Genomic DNA, 15,803 nt, shown 5'->3' on the forward strand with positions numbered 1-15,803 from the left:
GAAACGAGTGGGATTTATTCCCTAATCTGTTTCTCAAACACTTAGTGAGAGAGAAATGAGTGGGATCCATTCCCTAATCTGTTTCTCGATCACTACAAAGAGAAATGAGTGGGATTCATTCCCTAATCTGTTTCTCGAGTATTAGAGTAATGAGTGGGATTCATTCCCTAATCTGTTTCTCTATCCATGTAGAGAAATGAGTGGGATTCATTCCCTAATCTGTTTCTTTGACATCATACAATCTAATGTGATTCAACTCGCAGATTAAAATCCCTTAAAAAACACTCAACCAAAAACATCTAAAATATCTAATAAAGGCTCAGACCTAAACAAAGTGATGAAGTGGTGCGAAGCCTTGTATTGGGTTTTGTTCATCATGGAATTACCATAAAAAACACAAACCAATCTTCTCTCTTTTCTCTCTTGCCTCCGAGGCATTCTTTCTCTTGCCTTCAGGGCATTCTTTCTCCTAATCGGACACGTTATTTCCGCTCCATTCCCAGCTTAAGACTCCAGAGGTCGAGCAGCGGAGTGCGAATGTAACTTCGTCCACTAAAAAACACAAAAACAAACAAAACTAAAGAGCCGAACTACGGCGCTCTGATTCCTGAAAAGGATACGTAGGCATTAGGTCGCGGGGCCTAAGCGAGCACAATTATTTATAAACCTTATTTTCCCCGTGTTTCCTTTCTTTCATTTGCATGCATTCCCTTAGTAATTAAGCTTTAGATTTATACACCCTTAGAATAGAACAAACATAGGTGGATACCATCGAGTACGATGGGCGTGAGGGGTGCTAGCACCTTCCCCTTGCGTAACCGACTCCCGTACCTTATCTCTGGTCGCAAGACCTTCTCTTATCCTTATTCTAGGTTTTCTGATATTCCTTTCCCTTTGGGATAAATATATTGGTGGCGACTCTGTTCCTTATTTCGCGAGCGTGCGACAGCTGGCGACTCTGCTGGGGAACTAGCTTAGTCGATCCTAGCTTGTGTTTGTTTTCTTTTCTTTGGGTGTTCATTTATTGATTTATTGCTTTATTGCTTCACTGCTTTATTGCTTTATTTCTTTATGCCTTGCATATCATGACTATTTACTGCTCGCATATCATGTTTATTTTCTCGCATTCTGGACTATATTATGGGTCCCCGTGGGGGCCGCATATTTTCTCTGTTTGCAGGTTGGGTGGGTTGTTTCTATGAGGTAAAAGGCCCAATACCCAGGCCAGAGTGATACTTAGGCTACCTAGGACAGAGTGGATAGTCATGACGCCAACAGAATGTCAGGTTCTGTTGATTGCGATCATGAGACCCACGACCAGTTAAGGTTCAAATGGGATACCATCGTTGGCATGTATTTGCAACGATGATGGTGTCTCAGGAGAACTGTTAACGCTGGCAACCTTTTGACCTACCTTGTATTAGATCCTACCTGTGAGAGGGGTTGGGAAATTTTGTTTTGCAGGAAAACATGCCTCCATCCCACCCTATGCCCATTCAGACTATCTATCATAACCAACGTCGAACCTCTGAATCTAGAGGGTTCGACCTTATGTGACTTATGCAAAGGTTATCTATCCTGAATCAACGTCGAACCTCTGAATCTGGAGGGTTCGACCATTTTTGACTTATACAGAAGTTCTACATCAATTATCTATCAGAATCAACGTCGAACCTCTGAATCTGGAGGGTTCGACCATCTTTGACTTATGCACAAGCTGTTTATCCAGAAAGCAACGTCGAACCTCTGAATCTGGAGGATTCGACCATATCTTATGACCATGAAAAGCTATTATCCAAGAGGCCTTGATCCTGATTTATGATACATTTGCATCTTCATTAACATTTTTGCATTCATGCATGTGCATCCATGGTTACCAAGACTCTGACCTATTTCTCTCCATCAGATCAGTCAAGACGATTCCTCCACACCGATATCTGACAAGAGCTCACAGAAGAAGAATCATGGAGAATTACGAACAAGATCAAGCTGCCATTAGAGAAGAGATGGATCAAATGAAAACTAAGGTCGATGCTATCCTGGAAGCTATCCAAGCCTTGCAAACTGAAAGGGTTCCTGCTACACAAGAGATTCCCGTTGTTGGTAACCAAGCTGCTGCTAGCCAACTTGAGGTCGTTCCACCTTCTTCTACTCCATTTGAGTTCCAAGCAAGGACTAATGCTACTCTTGGGATGCCATTCAACTTCATGACTGTTGATACCCTTGGAGCTCCAAACCAAGGTGGGACTATACCCGTGACTTCTGAAGCAACGACTATGGCTGATCCCGTCTTCCCACTCCCTGTGCCACCTTCTCAAACAGAGATTCCTATTCCTGCTTTCTGTGGTACTCGCTCTGCTATTCCAGAAATGCAAACAATACCAACTGCTGAAAGAGCTCGACCCGTTGAGAAATTTGCTGAGAAGTACAAAATCCTTGAGGAAAGAATTCGAGCCATTGAAGGATTTAGTGCCTATGGGATGGATGCTGAGGATATGTGTCTAGTTCCTAATCTGGTTGTCCCTCCTAAGTTCAAGACTCCCGACTTCCAGAAGTACAAGGGTTTGAGCTGTCCGAAGAGCCATATCATCATGTATTGTCGTAAGATGGCTTCTCACATCCACAACGACTCATTGCTCATTCACTGCTTCCAAGATAGCTTATCTGGGGCATCTCTGAACTGGTATATGAATCTGGAGCGTAATAGAATCCGATCTTGGAAGGATTTGTCTGATGCTTTCCTCAAGCAATATCAGTATAACATTGACATGGCACCAACTAGGTTGCAACTTCAGAATCAAGTGCAAAGAACCAATGAGACATTCAAAGAGTATGCTCAGAGGTGGAGAGAAATGGCTGCTCAAGTGAATCCACCACTTTCTGAATCCGAACTGGTTGACATGTTCATGAACACTCTTCAAGGACATTACTATGAGAGAATGGTTGGTAGTGTTTCTTCTGGTTTCTCCGATCTAGTCAGGATTGGTGAAAGAATTGAGAATGGTTTGAAAATTGGTAAGATCCAGAATCCCGCCAATGCTGCTGCTTCAAACCAATATGGGTACAAGAAACCTCAGGGTAACTTTGTCAAGAAAAAAGAAGGCGAGACCAGTGCCACCTATGCTCAAGATCAAGCTCCTCGCTATCAAGTGGCCGCCACCGCTCCTCAAGCTTATGTGGCACCTGTTGGTCAACAACCTTGGGTTCCGTATCAACAATATGTCCAACAACAAGGTTATCAGCAGAGACAAGGTCAACAGAGGCAGAATAGGCCTAAAAGGGTGTATGATCGTGTACCAATGTCCTATAGCCAACTTCTCGCCGCCTTGCTTGATCAAAAACTGATTCAATTAGCTGAAGCGAGGCCTCCTCCTGATCCTCTCCCTCCAAATTACAAGATTAATGCCAAGTGTGAATTCCACTCTGGAGGATCTGGTCACACCACTGAGGAGTGCAGAGTTCTCAAAGACAAGGTTCAGGATCTGCTTGATGCAAAGGAGATTACATTCACACCTGTGGCACCTAATGTGGTCAATAATCCCATGCCACCTCACAATGGAGCTTCCACCAGTGGAACATGAAGACTTTGTGTTTGTCAGAGAACATTTCATTTGCATTAGAATAAGGCCAAACTTTCCATTGTATAGATTTCTTTAGTATTTCCGATTGTACTACTTTTGTTGTTATCAAGTACTATCCATTGTAAGAAACTCATTCTGTTTGAATAAATAAAAGTGTAATATACATGTTTTTCTCAAATCATTTCATCTTTGTCATTATGTTCATTGATACTTCACCCATTTGTCTTAAGCAACTAAAAAAGGAGAATGATGAAAAATCAAAAACACATGAACTACTAATTGTATGCTTTTGGAACAAAGATCCTGCTGACGATGTACAGGCATTGTTTCAATTCCTAAACACCGGAGTTATAAGGGAGTGAAACCCTCGTTAACCCCTTTGAGCCTAAGGAGTAGTAGTTTCTTTTCAAAAAAATACAAAACCCTCAATCTTAACCAGGGGCAGGGTAGTCTTCAGTTAGTGCGACCGAGCGCTCAACTTTCAGGTATTCCATCAGAGGGTCAATTACATCTCATCCCTCACAACGAAAGAAGAAGAGCACTATCCACAATGGAAGTCTCTCATTCACTAAGAAGAAGGCAGTCACAACCTTTTCATCAAGTCAATCACAAAAGTCATACAACTTGTTCCCGAATGAGACAAAAAAGAATGAAAAGAAAGTTACGAATCGTGAAAAAAAAAAGAAGAAAGAAACAATAGCCCGCTAAGTCAAAAAGAAAAGAAGAGCTTTGAAGCAAATGACTTAGGCAAAAATTAGGGCATATCCCGCTGGACAACGAAAACCAAATTCAAAAAAAACTCTTTGTCCAGGCAAAAGTTAGGGAAAGTAAAAAACAAAGCAAAAGAAAAATCCTCCAAGGGACAAGTTGTTGTGACCATCAACAAAAGAATCAAAGGGTGGCTGCCACCTCCGCCAAAGCCATAAAGGATCCTCATCCATCACAATCCTTCCTGAAAAGTGAATACTCGTGTCGAACTAGCTGAACGTAGGACTGGAGAACATCACGAAGAAGGGGTGGGTTAAGTAGAACTTGAGCCTTTATCCTTTGTTTCTCAAACCGTGAACCCGGCCACGTTACAACCCTCAAAAGTCCTAATTGAAGCAGGGTTCGTTCCGAAAGCATACAAACTGTAAAAATCATGTCAAACTGACTCCTAATGTTGCTGTGTCACTTGTGTTAGTATCAGTACAACATTTTGACAAATAAAAACTTTCCTTTTGAGATTAACATGTGCATTGCATTCTCATTATCTTTTTCAAAACAAAATTGTTTCTAATCTGAAAGTAAGTACTTGATACCAAGGAAAGTTTAACATTGAAATCCCATTAAGTAGTCTTACAAAGGTAAAGGTTGGTCATCCGCCGAGCAAATATCTGAAGCATCCATCTGGTGGAAGAGTTCCCTACAATCTGGGGCATTCATTCTATTATCAACACTGGGGCAGACCATTGCTAATCTCCATGATTCAAACATATCAAAGTCATATCTCAAGAAGATCCTACAAGCTGGGGCAAGCTAGTAGCAATTCATTTCTTCATCTTCAATCAAGTGTCAGATATTGAGACAAGTGTCGAGGAGTCAAGCTAAACACCTCACCTCCACAAGTTCTATCCTTCAAGCAATGACCTTCCTACAAGGAACACTCCATTCACTCCTAGTATCATGGAAACAATCATTCCATTCATAATCATACATACGTCATGCATAATCATTGCATTTTCATTATCATTTCACTCGCATGATCCAATCATCGATAAAACAGGGGCATCCACCTCACCATTGGATCTCAAACAGAGTTTCAGAACTCCGCCTAATCTATTCCACAAAGCAGAAACCCCAATCAATCAATACACTGCATATAGAATCCATAGCATTGCATCTCCAAAAGTGCATCAAATAAATCAAACATTTGCATATGAAGCATAAGCCAAGTTACTCATCAGATGAGGTCCCTACCAAGCAATCAATTGATATTCCACTGGATCACTCAAAGTTACCATTGTGGTGTCATCTCCCAAAGCCAATCATGGTCATTTTTTTCTTCAACCCAGAGTTGATGTTTTTGAGTTCAACCCAGAGTTGACTTTCTCTCCATCTTTTAACCGAGTTAATTATCTCCTCCCACTCAACCCAGAGTTGACGGTTGTCTCTTCTCTTTTCCCGCTCAACCCAGAGTTGACGCTTATCTTTTACTCAACCCAGAGTTGATTCCTTGTCTTTTCCCACTCAACCCAGAGTTGATGGTTATTCTTTATCCTTTTCCCCTCTCAACCCAGAGTTGATGATTATCCCTTATTCAATCCAGAATTGATTTCTCTTCCCCTCTCAACCCAGAGTTGATGGTTATCTCTTGCTCAATCCATAATTAATTCCTTTTCCCTCTCACCCAGAGTTGACGGTCATCTTGTATTTCAACCCAGAGTTGACTCCTTCCTTTTCCCACTCAACCCAGAGTTGACGGTCATATTTCATTCAACCCAGAGTTGATGCATTGTCTTCCCCACTCACCCAGAGTTGACGGTCATCTTTTATTCAACCCAGAGTTGATCCTTGCCTTCTTTCCCACTCAACCCGGAGTTGACGGTTATCTTTTATTCAACCCGGAGTTGACCCTTATCTTTTTTCACTCAACCCAGAGTTGATGGTTGTCTTCTTACCCTTTTTCCACTCAACCCAGAGTTGACGGTTATCTTTCTTTCTTTCCCATTCAACCCAGAGTTGACGGTCATTTCTAATTGTTCATCCTTCCTTCTCTCAACCCAGAGTTGATATCTATCTCTTATTTTCAACCTAGAGTTGATGTTCTTGTTCCTATTATCGACCCAGAGTTGACCCACTTTTCTCCTTCAACCCAGAGTTGAATTCTATTCCATTTTTAACCCATAGTTAACTTGCTCAACCCAGAGTTGATACAATCTCCCTAAGTGGATTTGACACCATCTCTTCCTCCGTGATACTATCTCTCATCAGGCAAATTTTCAGGTTTACTTGGTATTTAATCTTCTTCTACCTTGAATGTTCGATAGGCTAACGCCAATCTCACCTTCAGGTTTAAGATGATTAAATAGGGGCAGCTGTTGCACCCCAAAATTTGCCCATCTAATTTTACTTCTAACTGGCTTATTGCTTTATAATCATTCGCATATTAGGTCATCTAACATCATGCATCATTAATTAATAAATATGGCATAGAATCAAGGATCTTGGAACATTGGGGTTCTCCCTATCGCTTTGGGGCTTTAACCTTAATTTAAGCCTGTTTCAATCAGATTTCTGACTAATCATGGTTTGTGTATTAGGGTTTCTTATTACTATTTACGATCATTAAGAATTCTCTGCTTACCAAGCCACAAGGGTGTTATCTTCAAGGTTGACTTCAGGGCTTTGTTATGATCGTCCTACAGTCTATTTCAATACTCAAGGTTTCACCTGAGTTTTACCGTCAAAGCAGAGATTGGTCTGTATGATTACCTACATTGCAAGTTATATGTGTTTGGATTTGGTGCAAGAGTTTGATACAAATTAAGATGTTGTTAAGTCGTTTCTAAGTTGGAAGTGATCTAATAAAAGAGGATAACTTTGACTTTTGGCCAAAGTCAACCATGGAAGGTTGACTTTTGACCAAAACCTAATGGAGCTTATTTTAGCGTCAAGGATTCACTCATATTCAAGGCATGATCTAAGATCCAAGTTGATTCCTCATCCAAATTTATCAAACCAAGTGTTCAAATATTCATTCATTATCATCACAACATTCAAGGCCCATTTACAAAAATCTCAAGTCCAAGTTACTACAACATTACATCTCAAGAAAATTCTACAATTAAAAACAAAAAAAGAGAAGAGGCATCCATCATGAAATTTTCTATGCTAGGCAACTTTGACTCTTCATTCATCCTCGAGTCTTCTTCAATCTTCAGCTAGACTTTGTGCGCCAATCTCCATGTCAATCACCTCGTCCATTCATAACTCGGCACACATATATATCCATCAAGTGAAACCAAACTGTACCTGCATCACAAGTAAATAAGGAGACAACATGAATTGGTGCATATTTATAAATTCAACATATATATCAGCCCTCCATTCATGAGACATCAAACTTGCAGAATGTAACCAATTTCAGCCTGACTAAACTTTCCCTCCCCTGTTGATTCAAACCGATTCCAAAACTGGAATTAGCAAAAACAGAACATACAGCAATCAACAAATATATATTCATATCATATGGATCATACAGCCTTGCATACATACACATCCTTTAACCCCCAACTGTCACTAACCCAATTATCCAATCTACTGCACATAACCAGTTCAGAATATACCAATAACAAAGCCTACATACATATAAACCCATACAAAACCATAACAGATCATATCCGCATAACTAACCTCAACCATCTTATAACTACCAAACAAGTCAGTTACAAATTCACTAACCTCCTAACCGTTTTCAAACTTCGATAACTAACTTCACAACAAACTTATAACCGCCTAATAACCTACAACAGACTTCTAACAGACTCCAACCAATTGCTAACAGATATAACAGAATTGAGAAGAGAAAAATCAAGGCTTGGGAGCTAACCTGAAACCTCTATAAAATCAAGACTCTCTCTTCACTTCAGGGTCTTCTCTCGATTCTTCCATTCTCCAACTCTTCATTCACATTCATCCTCTCCATCATTTCACCTTCTCCACCATTCTTCATCAGTTTTCAGATTCTTCAACCATTTCTCACACGCTTCACACAACTCTTCTTCAACCATTTCTCACACGCTTCACACAACTCTTCTTCAACCATTTCTCACACGCTTCACACAACTCTTCTTCAACCATTCTTCAACTCTTCAATCGCCTGCAACCATTCGATCACCATCAATCACCGTCAACTCCAATCTTCAGCAACTTCGACAACTTTCACCATCGCCAAATCTTCAACGCACACTACAGAACCGACATCTTCATCAGGAATGCGTTTGATATCCGAAAGAAGAAGATAGCAAAGATCAAAAGTTAGCATACCTGAACTGCCGAAGATGCGCCGGACGGTCCTCCGATAGGTAGTCTTCCACCATGTTCTTGGCTCTCTCTTCTTTGGTGCGAGAACTCGAGACAAAATCGGAACTGAGGGAGTGGCCGGAGTACTCATCGAAGAAGATAGCGCCGCCGCGAGTCTTTGATTGAGAGAGAGACGAAAGCGAGAGAGTGGCGAGAGTGTTGTTCACGGCGTATTCAACCAGCGAACGAAAGGTCACCGGCGCCGTTTTAGCGAAGCGTGAGAGGGAAAGGCGAGAACGAGAGAGAAGAAGCTGAATCGGTACAAAATTCAACCCTAATCCCTTTTATTTTCTTCAATTTAATGTGTTAATTATTTAGTATATGATCTGAATATTAAGTCAGCATAAAAATTTGGTAATTAACGTTAATGAGAATTAAAGGTGCATAATCTTGATTTAATTAAAATTAACATATAGTTGGATTGAAATTTGGCCCTAGATTAGAAACTCTGAAAATGGTAATTGGATCACACAATATGAAAATCCGTTGGGCCCTCACGATTTGCTTATCATACCCCCAGAGGCCCGTGGTTTTTTAGTAATCACAAAAACCTTACCAAAAAGCCCTTTGGGCTGGGCCTTGCGCCCCAATTCCTGTCTACACCTTAATCTCAGTTTTGCACCCCCTGTGCTCATTACTAAACTTAGTATTTTAATTAATCTTTTGCCTTTTTCTTTTAGGTGATTAATTGCTAATTTTTCCACTAATTCTTAGACTTTAATACAACTTTCCCGACATATAAAAAATAATCAACAAAAATATTAGTTTAGGCTTGTATTTTTAATTCGCTTGCTTGATTAAATTCTTGTCTTTTTGTCACATAAAAAACCATAAAAATAATAGTCCTTTAAATTCGATTTTTTGTACTATTTTGCGTTGTTCACTTTCATGTCTTGTACCACATTTTCAAGTGTTTATGTTAGCCATTTTACACTAATTTTTGTATCGTTATTTACTTGTATTTTTACTTGAAATTTCGATCTCCGCTTATGCTTATATTCTCATGCCGCTTTTTGCTCCTAACCATTAGGTAGAAACCATGACAACATTAGGAATTAGAGGTTCCCATCATATTAGGCTAGTTTTCATCTTAGGCTAGTTTTGTTTATTTTCCTTTTCAACTTTAAAACACTTAATAAAGGAAGAGGCGAATCACATTAAAAGTGGGAGAGAAACGAGTGGGATTTATTCCCTAATCTGTTTCTCAAACACTTAGTGAGAGAGAAATGAGTGGGATCCATTCCCTAATCTGTTTCTCGATCACTACAAAGAGAAATGAGTGGGATTCATTCCCTAATCTGTTTCTCGAGTATTAGAGTAATGAGTGGGATTCATTCCCTAATCTGTTTCTCTATCCATGTAGAGAAATGAGTGGGATTCATTCCCTAATCTGTTTCTTTGACATCATACAATCTAATGTGATTCAACTCGCAGATTAAAATCCCTTAAAAAACACTCAACCAAAAACATCTAAAATATCTAATAAAGGCTCAGACCTAAACAAAGTGATGAAGTGGTGCGAAGCCTTGTATTGGGTTTTGTTCATCATGGAATTACCATAAAAAACACAAACCAATCTTCTCTCTTTTCTCTCTTGCCTCCGAGGCATTCTTTCTCTTGCCTTCAGGGCATTCTTTCTCCTAATCGGACACGTTATTTCCGCTCCATTCCCAGCTTAAGACTCCAGAGGTCGAGCAGCGGAGTGCGAATGTAACTTCGTCCACTAAAAAACACAAAAACAAACAAAACTAAAGAGCCGAACTACGGCGCTCTGATTCCTGAAAAGGATACGTAGGCATTAGGTCGCGGGGCCTAAGCGAGCACAATTATTTATAAACCTTATTTTCCCCGTGTTTCCTTTCTTTCATTTGCATGCATTCCCTTAGTAATTAAGCTTTAGATTTATACACCCTTAGAATAGAACAAACATAGGTGGATACCATCGAGTACGATGGGCGTGAGGGGTGCTAGCACCTTCCCCTTGCGTAACCGACTCCCGTACCTTATCTCTGGTCGCAAGACCTTCTCTTATCCTTATTCTAGGTTTTCTGATATTCCTTTCCCTTTGGGATAAATATATTGGTGGCGACTCTGTTCCTTATTTCGCGAGCGTGCGACAGTGAGAACCTGAAAAGAGGCATCCAAGGCTGGATGGATCGTGGCACTATCAGATTTGAGAAGACTCCCACTGTTGAAGAGTTGTGTGAGGGTTTCTCCCGTGGTTTGAAGCTCGAAGATGTATCTGTGATCTCTAAAGTACCACTAAAGATCCCTACCAAGGCTCCTTTCAGGATTGCTGCCGAACCCCGTGTGGCTCCGATTGTTATCACCCAACCTGGTCCAATACCATATTCTTCCGACAAGGCTATCCCTTGGAGTTATGGCGCTGAGGTTTTTGTTCAAGGAGTCAAGCAAGAGCTTGAATATGATAAAGTTTCTGAAGATGTCAACCCTGGTATAGGAAACATTGCTGGAACTAGTAAGGTGACGAGAAGTGGAAGGGTGTTTTCTCCAGAGATCTCCCCAAATGTTACTTCGCCTACCGTTACTATCACCCCGAATACTGACGCACATGGTAAAGGACTGCTGCCTGAACCTGAAACTGTCACTAGAAATGCGCCTTCCGAAGAAACAAATGAGTTCCTGAAATACATCCGCAAGAGTGATTATGATATTGTTGAACAAATGGGGCATACTCCTTCCAAAATCTCTATGCTGTCGCTCCTAAGTTGTTCAAAGACCCATGCCAAGGCTATGATGAAATTTCTAGAGGCTGCCCATGTGCCACAAGAGATTTCTGTCACTCAACTCGAGAACTGTATTGCGAACTTGACAACTGATAACTACCTTGGGTGTTCTGATGCTGATTTAAGTCCTAGTGGAAGGAATCATAACAAGGCACTGCATATCTCCATCGAATGTGGTGGTACTACCCTGGCTCATGTACTAGTTGATGATGGCTCGTCTCTGAATGTGTTACCCAAGGTGGTATTGGACAGACTCAAGGTCGATGGAATTGAGCTGAAATCTAGTAATGTGATAGTCAAGGCTTATGATGGCACTATGAGTACTGTGTATGGCGAAGTAGAGCTCCCCATCAGAGTAGGCGCCCAAACTTTTAGTACTGTGTTCTATGTGATGGATATTCGCCCCGCCTATTCCTGTCTACTTGGGCGTCCCTGGATACATAAAGCAAATGCCGTGACTTCAACTCTCCATCAGAAGTTGAGATACCCAATGGAAGGCAAGATTGTCACTGTGCATGGTGAAGATGAATATTTGGTAAGTTTCGTAGATGAGACCAAGTATCTTGAGTTCACTGGAGAGGCATTTGAATCACCCCGCATAGCACATGAATGGAAGCTTGAACCAGTTCCAGAAACTAAATATGTCTACACTCCTCCTAAAATTCCTGGAGATGTTCCTACGATGGCTTCCCTGAAAGACGCTAGGGCTGTGGTAGAAGAAGGTGGCTGCACCATCTGGGGGCAATTACCTGACATTCCATATAAATCCAACAAATGGGGTTTAGGCTGCACTGCTAAGGATCAGAAGGGAACACCACCTCCTCGTACAGAAGACTTGAAACATCACTTCGTCAGCAAGGGAGTTAATGCCATTGAAGAAGACGAAGATAATCACAACCTGGACAAATGGATCTCCCCTACATCAGACAAAGGGCTGAACAACTGGAAGATCGAGGACATTGTTTCTATCTCCTATAGTCAGGAGTAATTGCCGTTCTTAGTTTATTTCCTGCTTTTCTTTTATTTCCAGTTTAATTCTTGTATTTCAATAAAGACAATAAAACGCTAAAGCCATGTGTCCCGCCCGAGGCACAATGGTCCATTTGTTAGGGCTTGTCATTTCATAAGCATATTTTCATTCAATAAAGCATTGGACGTTTCGTATTCAAATTGTGTGTTTGCTTTTATTTATTTTTTTTTTTTTATAGCTATGCGTTCTCACACACACCCACATAATGCACTGCAGATCCACATCCACGCTGGATCCTGTTGATAACAATTCTGCTATTGCTAAATATGACTTTGAAAATCCGATCTATCAAGCTGAGGATGAAGGTGAGGAAGGTTGTGAAGTGCCTAGAGAACTTGCCCGTTTATTAGAGCAAGAAGAAAAGACTATACAACCGCACGAAGAGCCAATTGAAGTTGTGAACATAGGTACCGATGAAGAAAGGAAAGAAATCAAGATAGGGGCTGAATTAGAGGATGCTGTCAAGCAAAGGTTGATTCAGATGTTACGAGACAATGTTGAGATCTTCGCTTGGTCATACGAAGACATGCCTGGGCTCGATACTGATATTGTGGTTCATCGTTTACCTATCAAAGAGAATAGTCCTCCAGTTAAACAGAAGTTACGAAGAAGCAGACCAGACATGGCTCAGAAAATCAAAGAAGAGGTCGAAAAACAATTCAATGCTGGGTTCCTGAAAGTAGTGAGTTATCCGCCATGGATCGCCAATATAGTGCCCGTACCGAAGAAAGATGGAAAAGTCAGAATGTGTGTAGACTATAGAGATTTGAATCGAGCAAGTCCTAAAGATGATTTCCCATTACCACATATTGACATCCTGGTTGATAGTACTGCACAATGCAAGGTTTTTTCTTTTATGGATGGTTTCTCAGGTTACAATCAGATTAAGATGGCACCCGAAGACATGGAAAAGACGACTTTCACTACGCCTTGGGGCACTTTCTGTTACAAAGTCATGCCATTTGGGTTGAAGAATGCTGGGGCAACCTACCAACGTGCAATGGTAGCCTTATTCCACGACATGATCCACAAAGAAATAGAGGTCTATGTTGATGATATGATTGCAAAGTCCAATACTGAAGAAGAACATCTGGTCCATTTACAGAAGTTGTTTGATAGGTTGAAGAAGTACAAGTTGAGATTGAATCCAAACAAGTGCACCTTTGGCGTAAGGTCTGGTAAGCTGCTGGGTTTTGTTGTTAGTAGCAAAGGTATCGAAGTTGATCCTGCAAAAGTGAAAGCCATACAAGAAATGCCCGCTCCACGAAACGAGAAAGAAGTTAGAGGATTCCTGGGTCGACTAAATTACATTGCTAGATTTATCTCCCATCTGACCGCTACTTGTGAGCCAATCTTCAAATTACTGAAGAAAGATCAAGTAGTGAAATGGAACGACCAATGTCAAGAAGCCTTTGACAAAATAAAGAATTACCTGCAGGAACCCCCGATCATGATACCACCTGTTGAAGGAAGACCTTTAATCATGTACTTAACAGTATTAGAGAATTCGATGGGGTGCGTACTGGGGCAACATGACGAGTCTGGTCGAAAAGAGCATGCAATATACTACCTTAGCAAAAAGTTTACCGACTGTGAAACAAGATACTCACTGCTCGAGAAAACTTGCTGTGCTTTGGCTTGGGCTGCTCGCCGACTAAGACAGTATATGTTGAACCATACCACCTTGTTGATTTCCCGAATGGATCCCATCAAGTATGTATTCGAGAAACCTGCTCTCTCTGGACGAATAGCAAGATGGCAAATGATACTAACAGAGTATGACATCCAATACACAACACAGAAGGCAATCAAAGGTAGTGTGGTAGCAGATCATTTGGCGCAACAAGCGGTAGATGACTACCAATCGATGAATTTCGAATTTCCAGATGAAGATGTGATGCTTGTTACTGACTATAAGCAACCTGGCCCGGATGAAGGACCTGAACCAGGATCCCGATGGACTATGGTTTTCGATGGAGCTTCGAATGCACTTGGTAATGGCATTGGCGCTATAATTGTCTCTCCTGCTGGTGGACACACCCCATTCACCGCAAGATTATGTTTCGACTGCACCAACAATATGGCTGAGTATGAAGCGTGTATCTTGGGGCTCAGAGCTGCTATCGATTTAAGGATCAAATTCCTGGAAGTGTATGGGGATTCGGCACTAGTAATCAGCCAAATCAGAGGGGAATGGGATACAAAACATCCTAATCTCATACCCTATAAGGAGTTCGTACTGTCCTTAATTCCATATTTTGAAGAGATTACTTTCGAACATATTCCCCGAGAAGAGAATCAGCTGGCCGATGCGTTAGCTACTATGTCATCTATGTTCAAAGTCAATTGGGATAATGAGGCTCCTATAGTTATCATTGAAAGACATGACGAACCCGCATATTGTTATGAGATAGTTGACGACGAGGCTGAAGAGAAGCCATGGTTTTACGAAGTAAAAAGGTACCTCGAGACTCAGGAATACCCTGAAGGGGCATCCATTAATGACAAGAAGTTCTTAAGAAGATTCGCATCCAAATTCTTTCTGAGCAATGGGACTTTATACAAGCGCAACCATGATTCAACCCTGCTTCGTTGTGTGAACAAGAAAGAAGCTGAAGAGATCATGGAAGACATGCATGATGGTACTTTTGGGACCCACTCTAGTGGACATACTATGGCCAAGAAGATTCTAAGAGCAGGTTACTACTGGTCTACTATGGAAACTGACTGTCACCAACATTCAAGAACTTGTCACAAGTGCCAGATATACGCCGACAAAGTACACGTGCCTCCCGTTCCTCTAAATGTACTAACTGCTCCCTGGCCTTTTGCAATGTGGGGCATTGATATGATTGGAGAAATTAAGCCCACTGCTTCCAATGGACACCGTTTCATTTTAGTAGCCATCGATTATTTCACTAAATGGGTAGAAGCTGCTTCATTTGCCTCCGTAACCAAGAATGTGGTGGCTCGATTCATTAAACATAACCTCATCTGTCGGTATGGCATTCCCGAAAGGATCATCACTGATAATGGTACCAATCTAAACAACAAGATGATTACTGAGCTTTGCACCCAATTCAATATCAAACATCACAATTCTTCGCCTTATAGACCAAAGATGAATGGCGCTGTGGAGGCCGCCAACAAAAACATTAAGAAGATCGTGCAGAAAATGACCGTGACTTACAAGGATTGGCATGAAATGTTACCATTTGCTCTTCATGGTTACCGTACCTCCGCACGTACATCAACTGGGGCAACCCCGTTCTCATTAGTCTATGGTATGGAAGCGGTATTACCAATTGAAGTTCAGATACCGTCATTAAGGATCATGAAAGAAGCAAAGCTAGATGAAGATGAATGGATCCAGACTCGACT

General features: G+C 41.1%; 1 long non-coding RNA gene across 1 annotated transcript; it reads right to left on the reverse strand.

The window, feature by feature from the left end:
* Positions 1-7,306: 7,306 nt before the first annotated feature.
* On the reverse strand, positions 7,307-8,228 carry LOC131646852 (uncharacterized). The gene is made up of 2 exons (XR_009297647.1): positions 8,173-8,228; positions 7,307-7,595 (listed from the first exon to the last, which is right to left on the reverse strand). It is a non-coding gene; the product is annotated as an uncharacterized LOC131646852 (long non-coding RNA).
* Between the last annotated feature and the right edge of the window lie 7,575 nt (positions 8,229-15,803).

This window comes from Vicia villosa, linkage group LG2 (assembly GCF_029867415.1).
Source record: "Vicia villosa cultivar HV-30 ecotype Madison, WI linkage group LG2, Vvil1.0, whole genome shotgun sequence".
Taxonomy (NCBI): Eukaryota; Viridiplantae; Streptophyta; class Magnoliopsida; order Fabales; family Fabaceae; genus Vicia; species Vicia villosa.